This window comes from Colletes gigas, unplaced genomic scaffold, assembly GCF_013123115.1.
Source record: "Colletes gigas isolate AHSC1104 unplaced genomic scaffold, ASM1312311v1 Colletes_gigas_Sc00014, whole genome shotgun sequence".
Taxonomy (NCBI): domain Eukaryota; kingdom Metazoa; phylum Arthropoda; class Insecta; order Hymenoptera; family Colletidae; genus Colletes; species Colletes gigas.
Window position 1 is genome coordinate 6,189,952 of NW_025106643.1, and position 18,592 is coordinate 6,208,543.

An 18,592-nucleotide genomic window follows, 5' to 3' on the forward strand; every position below is an offset into this window, starting at 1 on the left:
AATATTGCTTGGTCCCTTGGACCGTTGGAGAAATCTAAAGTAATTTTGGAAGGCATGCAGAATTTAGCAAAACCTGATGTGTTTCGTAGTAGCAAGGAATAGAATTGTCCAACAGTTATTCGCTGTTCTTGGTGAAAGTTTGCGTGCAGTGAAGTCGTCGAATATTTCTGTTGGGTATTTTTTAGCGATGGTGATGTTTTACTATTAGCTTTGTTAACTCCGTAATTGTTCGAGGAGTTAGATTTTGTAGTAAATCAATTTATTTGATTTACAATCGCAGTAAATTCTTAAAATTAATAACAAGAAATATTTATTGCTTTGATCACCTGGGTGATCTAGCAAAGTCCGAGTTCTAAACAGGCGTCCAAATGCCTTGACTAATTGTAAGATGTTCTGAACAGGCGTCCAAATGCCTTCACTGAGATGTTCTAAACAGGCGTCCAAATGCCTTCAGAGACTAAGATTGGTCTGAATTGGCGTCCAAATGCCGTCCTCGAGGAAGACTTCATATCTCCCGCTTAGTGCCTCCTTGGAGGCGTCGATGTTCGGATTGGGACTTGTCCTGCCCAATCCGGAATTTGTTTAATTTTTGGATTGTGCAACGCCCACAACCTGGTTTGTTTCATCTTGCAAATCAAGGTCTGCAGGACGTTGCGCAATCCCTGGGTTAATTTATTACCCTAATTCTTTGTCCTATTGACTGTCCTAAGTCCTGATGGCAAGCACGTGAGGGTCTGCGATACATCAATTGCCGTTGAGGATGGTCTAACCGGGGACCGTTTCCAGAGAAATCTGAAACCGGCATCCGGCCAGACCTAGTCCTTTAGAAATTGCATGCTGTCCGTGAAAAATTGTGACTTCCTCAAAAACGGCACTGTTCATTGTCGAGTGCAGCGGAAACCCTTCACGTGGCGGCAACAAGCTTTTTGCTTGCTTGAACACACCGTTCTGAAGTCCACTCTAGGATTGTATGATATGGAGAATTTGTTTAATAACTTTCCCTTATATGAGCCGTTTATTTTGAAAGTGGCCTAAGTCCATTTATCTTCAAATCGAGATATTTAAGGGTTTGCGTTTCAATGAATTTAAAAATATACATGTGGGTTCAGTGCGTGTCTAGAATGATTCGAGAGAGAGGAGAGAGAATCATAGGGCCGTGCGTAAAGGATAAGCTCTCGGGCGCGGCTGTGTCGTTTCCGTGTGCCTTCGTTCCGCGAGCGTTCGGCGGCAGCGTTTAATGTCTGGCGGCGGGACTAAAAAGGACTCGCGCGGACCCAGGTGGCCCGAGCGATACCGTGGCGTCGCAATAACTAACGAGTTGACGAGGTCGAGAAACGTTCGGCATAAGTCAGTTCTCGTCGAGACGTGGAGAAGCGTAGTTCAAGGCATTTCTGTATTTCTGTAATTCTGTAATCGTTTATTTCGTTATTGTTAAATATATTCATTCTTCAAAATATCAACGTGTTTTGTCATTCCATGGTCCGTATGATCCTACATACATATATGATACTAATGAGTCATACTGCTTAAGTGTATCTAAGGGTGTTAAATTTATAGTTCCTATTAAAATAGTGGCAATTATTAAGCGAATAATACGCGTTTTCTTATCAAGAATGGAGTTAGGCCACTTTCAAAATTAACAACCAGATTCATTATAAAATTTGAAGGTGCCCAAGTCCATTCAACATAATTTAAGATGCTTCAAATTGAAAAAAAACAATGCTGAATTTATTTTACATATCTTTAAAACACTTCGGAAACATAATTTATGCGATTCAAAACATTTTTTTACTACATAACGTACGAAATTACAAACATAAATTTATTACAAAACAATTTCCTACTCGTCTACATTTTGTGCGTGTGAAAGGGATTTGAAGAGATCATGATGTTCCGGTGGTATATATCGCAATAGGTCAGTTATGTCCTTGAATTTTGCTGTTGTAATTTGTCTGATATTTTTCTACAGTGGTGTCGATACAATATTTTCGAACTTTCTTGGTCTACTCCGACGTGGTAATAAATTCAGGACTTTAAAATTTTCATTCTCATTCATTGATGTCTTATAGAAAATTTTATACCGTTCATTTCCGACAAAACGCATCCAACATATTTTTAACCAGTTTATTGATTCTCCATCAGAATTCTTTACCCTTTTAAAAATTGCGTCTTCTAATAATTTTGTTGATACAAAATCTTCTTGTCTCATTTCATTTATAATAAAATTATTACCTTTCCGACACTTTTTAGTAATCCTGTAATAATCTCGGGGAACGAACAGTAAATTATTTTTTTTTAACGACATTTCTACCACGCCAAAATCTCTATCATTTGGTAAAAACGAATGTCCTGATATTAAAAGTTTGTGATCTATGATTTCCACATTATTTTCCAAAGTTTGGACAATTTTAGTTACTATTTCTTCTTCGCTATCTGAACTAAATAGTCTTGTTCCGTTCTTCTCCATGGATGAAATAATTTCTAAAATTTAATATTAAATTTTAAGTTTTATATTAATTAAACGTACTGGTTATTCAACTAACGCAATTGTCCAAAAACTGAGGTTAACTTGTAAATACTAATTAATTAAAGTTACCTTCATCACTGCTTTCTGACATTATCAATAGTAAATATCTTGATTTAAGTATAAATGGAGTTAGGCCACTTGAAAATAAACGGCTCATATGTTCTCTGGGTAGGAAGCACAACACCACATGAAATTATCTTTGTTTTATTAAAATACAAAATACGAGAAGACAAAAGAAACAAACTCTGCTGTAACTGTAATCGGAAACGAACGCGGCACACATCGTTCGCCACGCCATCCCGCGGATACATTTCCAACATTTACTAGCAATCTGATGAAGCGAACGACTCGCAAACAAGTCTCACGATAGAAAAAAGCGTCAGTAAATATTTACAGAAACTTACAGTCAGTCACAAAAATATTCGGACATCGATGGAAGTTGATTTTAATACTCTGTATTTACAAAATATATATAATGGGTAAAATAAAAAGTTTATTTTACGTTACGACTAAAATTATTTATAAATGATTAATATTTCACATGTTGACATGCTAGAAGTAATTTTTTTTAGATAATCTCTACTAATACGCCGCCATTCTTTTTTAAGATGTGATTTCAATTTTTCTTTTGGAGTTGTAACAGTTTTTTGAATCTATCGATTCGGTTCGTCCCAAAAATTCCCGATAGAATTCATGTTGAGAGATTTTGGAGGCAGATGTTTAATATTGGCACAATTGTATAATAAAAATTCGTGTATAATACGAAACTTAGGTTTCGGATCGTCATCCTGATAAAATTTAAATTTTTGCCTGATATTAATTACCCTCCTTTTTAAATTATTCTTGAAAATGCTTGAATACATATTTTTATCGAGAGTGCTATCGATAAAAATCAAGTCGCAATATTTTATTGTTCGCTGTCAGTGTTTTAGATTCAGCTCTTCTTTTCGTTTCCTTCACACACTTATTCGTCCAAAGTAAAGATCACATTATTCCGTCATTCATTTTTTTTTCTTATATATTTCGTTGTGGAATGAAAGGACCCCGCACAGATCTTATGGAAAATGGCCCCCGGTTAAATTAGCTGAACTTTTGATATGATGTAGTTCGTGATGTCTTGATGAAAAGTTCCAATGGGCCCAAGCTTGTAAATTGAACAGTTTCCGAAATACGGGGGATCAAATGTCAATAATAGTGCACCTTATTCTAGACTACCACGTTTGAGCATATTTGAGTGTAAAAAGCACTGTTGTACACTGTCCATTTATTTAACCCCTTGAAACTCAATAGTAATACTGTGGACCCTTAAATATTACCCCTTGACCCTCTGACCCTCTGACTCCCATTCAGGAGGCAAAATAAAAAAACGCCGAAAGGTAAAAAATGGTTCTCTTTTTCAATGTACAAACATGAAGCACCGCCGACATTAGCATTACCCAGTGTGCACCACGAAGAGATTGCTCGATTGGATTTTGCACACCATGTGACCCTGAAAAGGGCCGTTTTTATAGTTGTCTCTATTCGGCCATAAGAATTTCAACATTCATATTGTCTTGATGACCTCTATTAGAGGCATCTCTGGTCGTATTTAGAAGATTGCCATCCGAATATTTGACATGCCTTTGATGACGAGCAAATCCTAAAAACCTTAAAACACTTGCAATATGTGCGCATGTACCCAATATTTTGGCACCAGATTGATAGGTGCAGTAGTAACCATTTATTACTTCCTCTTCTAGTTCCAGTTCATTTTCGGGAATGTGAGAAATAAGAACTTGATGTTTGGTACAATTCCGAAATTGTGAATAAACTTTTAGTCTTCTAAGGCTGTTATCTACCAACGAAGTGTCAATCTGTAATTCATCGTCATCATCATTTTGCAACAGAGGGTCAGAGGGTCAAGGGGTAATATTAAGGGGCCCACAGTACTACCATTGAGTTTTAGGAGGTCAAATAAATGGACAGTGTACAACAGTGCTTCTTACAATCAAATATGCTCAAACGTGGTAGTCTAGAATAAGGTGCACTATTATTGACATTTGATCCCCCGTATTTCGGAAACTGTTCAATTTACAAACTTGGGCCCATTGGAACTTTTCATCAAGACATCACGAACTACATCATATCAGAAGTTCAGCTAATTTAACCGGGGGCCATTTTCCATAAGATCTGTGCGGGGTCCTTTGTTCTTTCTGTTTGTTTTGTTAATATGCAGCTTTCTCCTAAATATTCGACCTTTATAGCCCTCTGATCTTAACACACTTCTTATATTTTCCGGGTGCACAATGATTCCGTGTTTATCATTTAACATTGACACCCATTTCGAAGCCTCTATTCTTGAACCTTTCTTAATTTTTCTAATTATATCATGTTTGTCACAACCGATTAGAATACGTGGATACCTGGTTTGAGGGATGGAGACGCGCCACGTAGGGGTTCACTTCCCCTGCCGCTTGGACAATCAAACGGGTGCGTGTTGTTCGTAAGGGACCACTCTGCTATGTAGTTGTTCGCGCAAAGAGAATATCCTCGAGGATCAAACAGTCTGCACGGATTTCTGTGATTCGAATTCTGTCGAGCGAGGTCGGTGGAGCAGCGCGGTAAAATCTTCGTACGTGTTGTTCCAGAATGGCTGCGGGCGCGATCGTTGCAATATCGCCTATCGTCTATCGATATTCTTTCTTTTTCAACTTTTCCCTTCACAGCGCGTAAGAGTGTCAGAGACACAGAAATAAAGTTCTTGAAAGATGGATGCATCGAATGGACATATCGTGTCGCACCGTCGCGTTCCTCGTGACGGGGAAATTGTACAACGATATTGTTCCCGATAAAACTTTTCATATTGTTTCTATTTTGTGTATTACGCTACGGAATTTTACTTTTAACCTCATGGAGCGATACTGATATACGGATTTTACTCACGTAGTATAGTGAGTCGCAGAAGCATCTGGACATCTTGCGAAATATGTTTAAAAGTTTGTTGGTTTAACCAGTTAAGTGTGTTTGACGACTATATCCGTCATGCGTAAAATTTTGTTACAATTTGATATTTAAATTGTAGTTTTGGCGAAAACTAAATTATATTCGTAAATTTTAATATGTTTAGAATGTTTAGAGGTCAAAACGAAATGAAACAAACAAATAACAATTATAAATAATTAATATAAAAAGAACCGCATATACTACGAATTAGTTTTCGTAAATGTATCGTTGCTTTTATTAGTCATCACAGAAGCAATTACGGATTCATATATTCATTATGCATTATACCATGCTTTGGTCGACACCATTCTCTAACAGCAAGTTAAAGTAAGAAATTGATTTTTCATGTTTTTCTTTCGTTCATATGCAAAATATTTATGTTAATTTAAGTAAATAAATAATTGTGAGTAATGAAATAAAAAAAATAAAAGTCATTTTATTACAACCTAATATTCATATTTTGACGACTATACCCGTCATCGCTTGATTATCGCGACACATACTGGTGCGCGCTTTGCAAAGAGATCGCCACAGTTAACTGGTTAATGAAAAGAAACTTTATGTTTTAAACTAGAAATAAACTTGTTTATTTAACTTAAAAGGAATAACTAAAAATATGATTGCACAGTAAAAACAGTACAGACAAACGTATTTCAATATATGTAACTTCTTGAAACCGGACGCATATCCAGCGCCATCTCTTAAGACCCGAAGTACAGTCACAACATGACGAGGCTTCAAGACCCTAACGCATTCAATCCTTGGTCTGCAATACGTAGAAGGTTAATTTTTCACGAAAGTACGTTTAGTAAAGATATACAGTGCCATGACAAAATATTGACACTCTGTGTTTGAAAACAACAAAGTCCTTTTAAACACAGAAAACATTAACAAAAAAGTACGATTTCGTTTTGTTCCTATGATATTAACATGATGGCGTCTAAACGGCTAAATGAATTTCAATGAAACTTTACATTCAAGTTTTATGTTCTGGTTTCAAGGCCTGATTAGATTTTTAGCGTAATCAGCTCACGGATAATGATGATTTTACGTCTTGTAGTTTTTTAATTATCCCGATAAATATGGATTATTTGTAAAAATATTTTAAAAGGATTAAGATCAAATAAACTTTTCTTCTACCTTTTCTAGAAAGGAAAAATTAAACGAAATCTTATGCAGGGTGTTCGACCACCCCTGGGAATAATTTTAATGGAAGTTTAATTCTTGACTGAGGCTTCGATAAAAAGTTATTAAAAAATTAAATAAAAAAATTTCAAATCATTCTGAAAAAATTATTGTTGGTTGTGGAGGTCTAGGTGATTAGGAATTTATAGTTATTCAAACTGATAAACAGGTTATTTAAACAACTAGCTTCTTCGAAGCCTCGCTGACTCGAAAAGGTAATCGTGATGTAAGTCTCGACGCTCGTAACGGCGGAGAAGTAATAATTGGAAAGTTGTGTTTACTCAAGCTTGTTGCCGGGTTTTACGGTTTTAATTGCAATTAACGTCGCGCAAATATCGTGCTCATTTAATTCTCTTCGTCGCTGGTAATTTTAAGTGGCATTAATTGCAGGCGACTTCGTTTTCACGGACGAGCGCGACAACCACGGTTCGAAGCTAATTTCATATGACCGGAAGATTGCACTACTGTCGCGCAATATTCTGAACAACGTCAACCTGAACGTGTTTCCTATTGATATTCCCAAACGCGAATAACAAAGAGTAATTATAATACAGCTGGAATCCTTTGCCACGTTTGAGACCAACGTTTGAATAACTAGTGCAAATTTTAGATTCGTTCGTTTAACGTCCGTTTACGTTTCATTTGCAAATTCGTTGGTAAATTAGAATTCATTAACTGAATTTTTAAACCATTTTAAACCATTCATTAGACATTCAAGCGGGCACTGCCGTGGGCAAAAATTGGCATACGAATGAATTAAACATTTGTATTTGTTATTCGTGAATAAAATTTGCTCGACTTTGCTGTAAAATATGGTATATTTGTAGAATGTGCACAAATTGTGAATTACAAAAAATATTTGATAAACATTTCTACGTACTGAACGTCCAAAAGTATTAGAAATTGATTATATAATAATAAGAATCGAGTATTTCTCTATTACAATTGTCAGATGATATTCAACAAAAGAAGATGTTAGTTATTTTTTAAATTCATTTTCCGTTTAATTTATGTCGGTTTTCGGTTCAGGAAATATTTTCTGGCAATATTTTGTATATTTTCTTTTTATGCGTTTTTTTACGATAGATTGATTGTTCAAAATTCAATTTTCGTGACAAATTGACTATTTGTTTTTGTAGTAACTAATGAACGAAATTGAGAATAAAAATAACTGGTCGTTAACCTATATAAAATGTTATAAATAATATTGATATCAAATTTAAAAATAATCGGTTAAATCATTTTGCGGATATCGGGTATACCGCTGTGGGGTGTGAATGTGTGAGTACGTTGTTATGTAAGTGTGTGAGGCGAGTGACCGGAGCGGAGTCAGCTGTGCGAACCTGGGAAACAAATCGATCGATTGACAGGTTGCGAAGGACGAATGCAGAATGCGTGCGGTTTTTGTCTCAAGACGTGTGAGTGTGTGTGTGTGTATGAGGTATTAAGCGAAGGCAACCGGGTGGATAGATTGATTGGAGTGATTGAAGTGTGCAGAGCGAGCTTGTGTAGTACGAGACGATTATTTTTGGTGCGTAATAAAGTTCTTGTTAAGAAGTTCATCGCGTTCATTACTCTACAGTCAGCTACAATTACTCACAAAATTAAGCGTACACCTACAGTTACTAACAAAATTGAGCGTACACCTATGTAGTTAATAAAAACTGGTGGGAAAATGAACATAAACGGACATATTTAAAAGTAAAAACATAATATTTATTTTGTTCATATATTTTGACGGACAATTAGTGGAAAAAGTCTTAAATAAAATTAATTATTCATTTCTATTTAGCAAAAGCAACAAAACTGTTCTTGTTTTACTGTCATAAAATTGAGCATACAGCAGATCAAATTAAACAAAAGTAACTAACAGATTTTATTTTAATATTTTGTTGCAAATCCTTTTGTATCTATAACTGCTCTCAAACGTTTTGGCATAGACTCGACTAACTTTTTTGTAGTCGAACACGGAATACTATTCCATATTTCTACAATTTTGCGTTTAGCATCTGTTTTATTACTAAAACTACAATTATTTAATTTTAATTTTAATTCTCGCCACAAATTCTCAATGGGATTAATATCCGGCGATTGTGGTGAAGTGTGTAATAATTTTGGCACGTTATATAGCAGCCACTCTTTAAGAATATACGATGTATGTTTAGGATCATTGTCCTGTTGGAAATAATATATGGCTGGCATGTTTAATTTTAGAGCTGACGATTTCAAATTTTTTTCAAAATATCAAGATATTTTAGTTTGTCCATAGTTGTTTCAATAAAGTCGTTATTACCGACTCCACTTGCTGCCATACATCCCCACAGCATTATTGAACTTCCGCCATGTTTTACAGTAGGAACCATATTCTTTTGATCGAACTCTGAATTCGGTTGTCTCCATACTATTATTTTTCCATCCGAATTAAATAAATTAATTTTAACTTCGTCGGAAAATATTAAGTTCTTCTAAAACTTTATATCACAACTTACATATTTTTTTGCAAATTCCAAACGCTTGATTCTATTCACCTTAGAAATATAAGGCTTCTTCCTTGCTACCCTACCGTGATAGCCTTTATCACGTAGCACCCTACGAACAGTTTCTGTCGATATCGATTTTCTAATCCTCGATGAAACATCTGTTGTTAATTTTGGTACACTACATTTTGAATTAATTTTAATTTATCGTATTATGTACCGCTCGTCGGTTCCAGTCAGAATTTTGTTCCTTCCGCGTCCTGGCTGATTATGCAGTGTACCATTGTATTTGTAATTGTTAATAATTTTTTGTACAGTAGAGTGGGCTCTAGCTATTATTTTGCCAATTTGCCTTAGAGATTTACCTTGGCAATACAATTTAACAACTAATTTTCGCACAGAAATATCAATTTCCGATCTTTGTGAAGCCATAGTGCAAATTTTCGCTAATAAACAATGACAAATGAAAATCAAACGTATCATAGCAACGGAACTATGTTACTAGCTACAATGGAATGAATTGTAAACCATGAGAAGTTTTATAAAAGTTAGTTTTCTAGTTACTAATAAACTGTACGCTCAATTTTGTGACGATAAAATAAGCATACTTTTAAAGTTTTTGTTAAACATAGATGAACTATCAATATTGTTTAAAAATTTCTTCACGCATTATCTGCTGAAATGTACAAGTGAAATGTATAATGCATTTTTACTTTTAAATATGTCTCTTTATGTAACATTTTCCCACAAGTTTTTATTAACTACGCTCAATTTTGTGAGTAACTGTAGGTAACCAATAATAATTGGCGGGGAAATAAATAAAAACGGACATATTAAAAAGTAAAGACACAATATATACTTTATTTAGATATTTTAATAGGTAATTCTTTAAAGAAAAATTTAATAAGATGAATTGTTTATGTATGTGTAACGAAAAATGTAAAAGTATACCTATAGTCACAAAATTGAGCGTACAAAGAATGGAATTATACATAAACAACAAATAGAGTCAATTTTAATATTTTGTTGCGTAACCCTGAGCATTTATGATTGCCTTTAAACGTCTAGGTATCGTTTCGACTAATTTTTGTATTGTTGAACTGGAAACATTTTTCCATATTTCAGTAATTTTTACTTTCGCATCTGCCTTACTGGTAAACCTATAATTACTCAATTTTGACTTCAATTCCTGCCACAGGTGTTCAATTGGATTGACATCCGGTGATTGTGGGGGAGTATTTAACAACTTTGGTTTCATTTCTTAACAACGTACGACGTATGCTTAGGATCGTTGTTCTGTTGCAAGTAATACGTAGGGGGCATCTGTAATTTTTCAGCTGAAAATTGAAAATTTTTTTTTAAAACATCGATATATGTATTTCATCTTATATGTCGTACTTTCAATAAATTCGATATTGCCATCTCCATTTGTTGCCATGCATCCCCATATCATTATGAAGCCTCCACCGTACTTTACTGTCAGAATCGTATTGTTATTGTTAAATTTTTTATTTAGTTTTCTCCACACAATTATTCTTCCATCCGAATTAAATAATTTAATTTTTACTTCCTTGGAAAATATTACACTATTCCAAAAAACTTCGTCGCGATTAACACAGTCTTTTGCAAATGCCAACTGCTTACTTCTATTCACCTTAGACATGTAAGATTAGAAATGTTTTTTCTCGCTATTCTGCCATGGTAGCCTTTATCGTGTAGTTCTCTACGGACGGTTTCCATAGATATTGCTTTTTTAATCCTTGATGACACTTCTTTCATCAGTTTTGGTACACTAGTTTTCGGATTAATTTTAATTTTTCTTACTATACTATACCGCTCATCAGCTTTGCTTAGTATTTTTTTTCTTCCACGTCCTACTTTATTACATAATGAACCGCTGTATTTATGATTATTAATGGTTTTCTGTACGGTAGAGTGGGTCCTACCTATTATTTGTCCAATTTGTCTTAAAGATTTTCCTTAGCAATATAATTTTACCGCTATTTTTCATTCAGAAATATTAGTTTCTGATCTTCTTGAAACATGGTGCGAACTTTGTTAGTAACAGTGACAAACGGTGATCAAACGTAACATAGCAGCGCAGTGATGTAAACTAAATATGACTGAAGAAATTTCAAACAAAGATAATACAAAATAAACTTTAAAAAACTCATTTTTTTAAATATTTAATCATCTGTACGTTCAATTTTGTGACGATAAAATAGGTGTACTTTTACATTTTTCGTTCAATATACATAAATAATCCATTTTATTAAAGTTTTTTTTAAAGAACTCTCCATTGAAATATTCAAATAAAGTATAGATTGTGGGAGGGTATGGAGAGAAACAGGACGTTGTCAGGAGTCAGAAATAAACCCTCCCAGTCTTAATAACGATGATATATATTTTAAATAAATGATATATATTAGTCGGACGCGCGCGAGTGTACGTGACAATCCTCGTCAAAGTCGTTGCTGTAACTGTCTGATGACCTGGCCTGCTTGGCCTTGCCATCCCTTTGCCGCTTTCCCTTTTCCCGTAAGGAACAAAGCGGCCTACGTCATGGGAAAACCCCTGTACCCTGTCCTCCCAAGCTAAAGAGGCCCGTTAGCCTCCTACAAGATTGTGTTTTTATTTTTTAATATGTCCGTTTTTAATTATTTCCCCGCCAATTTTCATTGTCAATTTAGGTGTACGCTCAATTTTGTGAGCAACAGTACGTGCCTGTGGCAGCGTGTGTGTAAGCGTTGAATTGCCGATTGTTTATTGTTGCTATAGATCCATTGAGGATGCGTATAACGAGTGTGCTTAAACACTCGATTTGAGTAGCCGGTAGCCTAACGACGGCCGGTATAAAAAAATCTAACCCAGACCTAACCCAAACCTAACTATTCTACCTAGCAACTAATATAATGAATTAGATCTGGGTTAGATTTTCTTATACGGGCCGCCGTAAGGCGGTCGGCCACGCATTCATTTTCTATTCCAATTTTCTTTATTGATATTATCAAAAGTGGGAAAGATTTATCCATTATTTCGAAAAATTTCATTATTCGATCGTTAAAATCATGTTGTCGACGAAAGAAGAATTCAGCTACAGTGCCGAACAAAAGTATTGGCACAGAGCGTATTTTCAAATAAAATGTTATGTAACTGTGAACAAAGCATAATATCTTCCTTATTTTTGGTATAAAATATAAGTTTGAGGTTTGAACTTTAAGTATCTCGCGAAACAAAGCGATTAAGTAGACCTCTAATAATAAAAAATAATAACAAACACATACAGGGCAGTTTTCTACGAAACAAAAGTATTGGCACACTTACTATTTTATAATACAATATTCAAATTAATATTTTGTTTGTAATCCTTTTTGTCTTATTACACTTTGTAACCGATTAGGCATCGAATGTACTAAATTTTGTGTTACTTCTAAACCTATATCGTTCCATGCCTTCATAAGTGCATCTTTTAATTGCCCTTTGTCTGAATAAGGTGTTTTCGGATCCTTCTTTCTAACTCATTCTATATGTGTTCAATCGGATTTAAATCCCGCGATTGAGGAGGGGTTGGCAATATATGGGGTGTATTAAAAACAATCCATTGGCAGACAATATAAGCAGTATGCTTGGGATCATGATCTTGTTGGAAATAGTAGTTTTCCCCAAGATTTAATTTTTCCACACTTTTTTTTAAGTTTTGTTTCAAAGTATTTAAATGTACAAATTTATCCATAATACCGTCTATAAAAACTAGTTCTCCAAGTCAGGAGGAACTCATACAACCTGATACTAATACACTATCACCCCCGTGTTTAACAGTTGAGACTATGTTATGTGAATCCAACTCGGTATTACGCTTTCGCCATATTCTTATTTGACCATCAGATTTAAAAATATTAAATTTACTTTCGTCAGAGAAGAGTATTCTATCCCAAAATTCTAAATTTTTGTGTACATACATTTCTGCAAACTCTAATTTGTTTTTTCGATTAATTTTGCTGATCAATGGTTTTCTTCTAGCCACTCTTGAATTGTACCCGGCACGTTTAAGAACTCTCCGGATAGTTATAGGATGTATATCTACCTTATTTTCACTTTTCATTTGTGCCGCTATTTCTGTAGAGGCAACTTTAGAATTTTTTTTTATAATCTTGGTAATTTTTCGTTTATCTCGTTCTGATAATTTCTGTGGACAATCACTTCGCAGAATATTTTTTACATTTTGTTCGTCAGGAAACCGTTTAATGATATTTCTTACGGTGAAACGACTTCTATTTACTATTTTAGCTATTGTAGAATATGAATTTCCCTCTTTTGATAATTTGAATATAATTTTTCTCTCTGAAATTGTTGTTTCTCGTGTTTTTCGATACATTGTTGTGTTATTCACTTTATTACAGGCAAACTTAGTAAGAAATAACAAATGAATATTAAATTGAATCTCGGGACTTCCCTGGATACAACAGTCATGCCAATATTATAAATATTTACACAAGTGTTTCATATAAATATTAAATTTACAAGTGTGCCAATACTTTTGTTTCGTCGAAAACTGTCCTCCGTGTATTTGTTACTATTTTTTATTATTGCAGGTATACTTAACCGCTTTATTTCGCGAGATACTTAAAGTTCAAACCTCAAACTTATAGTTTATACCAAAAATAAAGAAGACATTGTGCTTTATTCACAGCTACATAACATTTTATTTGAAAATACGCTCTGTGCCAATACTTCTGTTCGGCACTGTATTAAAAAATCATCGAAATCGGTGAGACCCCACCTTTTCTGAATAATTACCAAATCGTGTTTAAAGTTTCATAATATATAATACATAATATCCAACCGTGCATACCGCTGATGATAACAAGCTTTAACATGTTTAATAATGTAAATTCCAATATGGAATCGTTTGCAACATTATAAAAGGAATATCTTATTAAATATTATTTTCATAACTTCAGAGTACAAATTCATGGAAAATATATCTACTTTTTAAATCCTGTGCAGTCTATAAAATATCAGATTTTGAAAAACTGATTTCTAACAAATTGACGATTATTGTACGGAGAATCAAAATTCGGCAAAATTTGTATTAAATTGAAATGTCATATTTATTACTGAAGTATTGCAAAATAATTGAAATGTAACTTTGTAAAATTTACCTAAAGTATTACTATTTCATTTAACCTAAACATGTTTGAACTGCTTTAATTGCCTCAAACGTTTGAAAATATAACATTAACTTAATATAATGTATGGAAATAAAATCTTATTTAAAATCTTATTTAATAAACTGTTATATATTACTCATGTCTGGGTCCGAAACGTTTGGTGACTTGGCGTTGGCCCGATCATCTGGCACACAGCCCCCCCCCCGGTTTTCTTTTTTGTATGTGGGGAAATCTTCATGAACACCCGCGGGCCCACCCGAAGGGAGAACAGAGAAGCGTCACCTTGACTAAAAGTATATTTGATTATAAAGATGTTTTCTTTCTTTCTGAATTGAATTTATTTTTGATTAAGTAACTCGCTCAAAGACGAGACTACAAAGGCTATTCTGACAGATCTTAACCCTTAACCTTCTCCCTCCTCCACTTGAAAGTTGTCTTCTATGACAGAAGCCTTTAGATCTAACTCTACAATGAGAATAATCTACGTCTAGTGCCTAAATTGCTACTGAAGATTTGAACAGTCTCCTAGGTACAGAGAATTCAGATCAAACGGTAGTGTTTAACAGAGTTTAATCAGAGGGATTTTCTTACAGGGGACTGTTTCCAAGTGAGAAGAACTCCGCTTTTATGACAAAATCAGGTACAAACTGTAAGAGACTATGTGTACAAATAAATCCTAGATTAGCAGGGTTCTAGATCCAATCATATTTATAAATTAATGAAGCCATATACGTTACAATCGTTTCGATATATCATGTTGAGTATTGCTATGATTAGAAGAAAACAAAAATTATTAAAAAAGATGTGCCCAGAAAGATGAACATAAATTAAATTATAAAAATAGAAGAAAGTTACAAGATAAAAGGCTACTTGATGATTTTACAATAACTAAGATTCCATTTAATTTTGTCTTTATTATAGAAGATAGAGAATATATTTGTTTAAATTTTGTACGTAAAATTTAATTCTCCCCAAGAATTATAGAAATATTTTTTAGAATTTTTACGACTAACAAATGTACAGGGTGTTTGACCACCCTTGGGAAAAATTTTGATGGGAGATTCTAGAGGCCACAATAAGACGAAAATGAAGAATAGCAATTTGTTGATTGAGGCTTCGTTAGAAAGATATTAACGTTTAAAGTTGCGCCTGTAGAATGGCAATCTGCGAACAGCTGCGTTCATGCGGAAGGTTGCGGTAGGCCAGTCCTAATGATTCTCACGCAGCATGAAAAGCCTTAGATTTTTGTCCACTTATGGGAACGCGAACGCCTTATGATGAATAAGATTCAACCTGTCTTATGAAAATCCAGAAGGGCGTATCAAAACTCTCCCGAAGAGATTTTCACGGAGAAAGGGTGAATGCCACTTCCAATACACAATGTTGTGGACAAAAATCACCCACACGCGATCATACATGCCCCACGATTGTCTACAGTGTCCGCAAGTGTCCACAAATAATCCTTTCAGGCACTAACCACTATGCAATTAAATAAACACGCACCACGATTATGTTATTCATGAATGCCTATGTGTATACGTACACATAGAGATTCAGCCGCAGCGATACACAGCTGGGCTAGTGGATTGTAAAGTACGTTTCTCGTAAATCGAGAAACATTTAATTGTAGTTTGGGAAGGCAAGATTCAAATCTTGATTCTTCCAAGACTGCAGGGCTTGATTGTCGCGGGAGTGAACAACAGGTGGAGGTTGTGAGGCTCCAAATGTTGCCTGATCCGCAGCTTCTCACCGTCCTCGTGGTCCGTACGACTGATAATTAAGGTTCTTGCACCACGGTGCCCTTTGAGCGCCGTTCTCTACACCTAGTGTCCGTACACACTGGCGGTCAGTGAACGGCGCTCGAGCAGGCCGAAGTTCTCGACCTTAGAAGACAACGAGCCACCCAGGGTACATCCCAAGAAGGCGCCCTATAGGTGGCTTCAAGGGGGGACCTCTATGTAGAAATCCGAAATTAAGCAGATTTTCAAGAATTATTTCGAAGGATAAAGAATTAATAAATATTTGTAAGGTTTTGAGAACTATTTAGAATATACTTCAATTTCATTTTTCAATTTTTTTTGTTCAAATAAACAAAACCGCTGTCTCAGTGCATTACTTATACGAAACCTGCTCCGACGACGTTAATTTGCCGAACGAGCAAGCCGGGTTCGCGACTTGAGAAACTTACAACATCTTACAAGAAAGTCCGCGATCATATCCGGTACAACTTCCTTTTTAAAGGTGTTCATTTCTGATCGAAATTTGTCCAATTCAGTACAGAAAGTTTTACCGATTTCATTGATCTTTGCATGTAAATCCTCGTTAGATAGTTGAGTTGGTGTAGACAGACAATTAAGGGGGGACCTCTATGTGGATGGGGTCAAAAAAGTCATTTTTTTTTATTGTTTAAAAAATTACTTTGAACCTTATAGAATGCGAAATGCATTGGTATTTGGAGTAGAGCACAAAGCTGTTGCTGTGAGAGCCTGCACTCGTGACCCACCTTCGCCCCAATCGCGATCCGAGTCACGCGCGTTGATACAATGATCGGGGAGTTTTTGAATTTGAATCATCCTCCACCTCTTCACCCTGATGTGCAGAAGCATATTCTTCGGTTTTCGAAGAATTATCAAATGAAGATTTGCTGTAGAAATGTTTAGGCGGTCATACACAAGACGCTAATGAGAGCTTCAACTCAACCATCTGGCGTTTGGCTCTGAAGCACCTCCATTCTGGATTGAAAATAGTGGAAATTGCTGAATTTATAGCAGGCAGCATTTTTAATGAGGGGTATTTTTCAATTCTAAGAATAATGCAAAAACTACAACTGACAATTCAAAAACAAGCAATGGATTATGCCGAGAAAACTAATCAGCGCCGGATTCAGAAGCAAGAAAGGCGCAGCTCGTTGTCAACAAAAGAGGCCCGTACAGCAAGTAGAAAACAATTGGCGGAGCAAAATGACTATTTGGAGGAAGCAGAAGGATTATTATACGGTGCTGAAATAGCAGATTAGCCAGAAAGCCACAAAATCATACAAATTCTCTTGCCGAAACTTTAAACGCGATTTACTCGAAACTTCTTTTTTCGCTAAGTTCAAAATCGGTGTACACGATTACTCAAAAACTACTCAACTTATCCGACTGAAATTTAATACACATTTTAATGGTAGTAATGTCTCATGGATGAACTTAAAAGTAAGTTAAAATCACGGAAATAAACATCATTTTTAATGCAAAAACGAATTCAAGTCTTTGAAATATTAAGCATTTGCTCTGAGGTCTGCCATTTTTCCAATTTTTAATTTTCTTTCAATATCATCGGTTCATCCATTTACTAGTGTTATATACTAATCATATTTCGTTGCTTAGCAGATTCAGATAATAAAAACCGACACTAGAGTGTACACCGTTTTAGAAGACGTTTTGCGACGCTTCTAGCAAATCATGCTGTATCTCCGCCATTTTGCATTTTATTTGAACAAAAAAAATTGCAAAATGAAATTGAAGTATATTCTAAATAGTCCTCAAAACCTTACAAATATTTATTAATACTTTATCCTTCGAAATAATTCTTGAAAATCGGCTTAATTTCGGATTTCTACATAGTGGTCCCCCCTTAAAGCTGTGCGAGATTCAAGGAAGGACCGAGAAATTCTTTCCATACCTCTCACACAACCACTGATTGCAGTGATATGTGCGTAATCAGCGTCAATGGCGACAACCGAACACGATAACGGTGTTAACTGGGTGTGCCTTTGCCACTGGTTGATCTGAAAATCTCTAAACGTCTAAACGTCAGCATCGTCGTTCTATGGCTCAACGAGAAGTTTGAAAATTCTAAACTTTTCGGAGACAGATAGACTTTGCGGAGGAAGATCGTATGTTGATCCGCTCTCGATAGGAACCAGGTAGCGAGTGCTAAGCGGACAGACGAGGCCACGAGAGTTTCGTTGTCTGTCACTTATTATTGTTACACCCTCTCTGTACTTCTGCGTAGTAACCTGGTCTCTAGGGAACGTTACTGGGTCGATCGCATGACTGTTGTCGAAATTAAACTCGTAGTTTTTCTGCTCGGTATTGATTCTCGTAACGGACTACGTATCAGAGAAACCTCTAGAATGTCACCTAAACTGAGAACAACACACGAGGAATGTTCTTTTTTCTTTCGAACACGTGATAATTAAACCGGCGTTTTTCAGACACGTCGAATTAACGCGATATTTAAAGCCATTGAAATCCATTCATTTA

The 18,592-nt window shown here is 35.2% G+C and overlaps 1 protein-coding gene across 1 annotated transcript in view; it reads left to right on the forward strand.

Moving 5' to 3' along the window:
• Nucleotides 1–18,592, forward strand: part of LOC122399612 (glutamate receptor ionotropic, kainate 2) — a 423,846-nt gene that overhangs the window by 270,651 nt on the left and 134,603 nt on the right. The window lies entirely within an intron of this gene.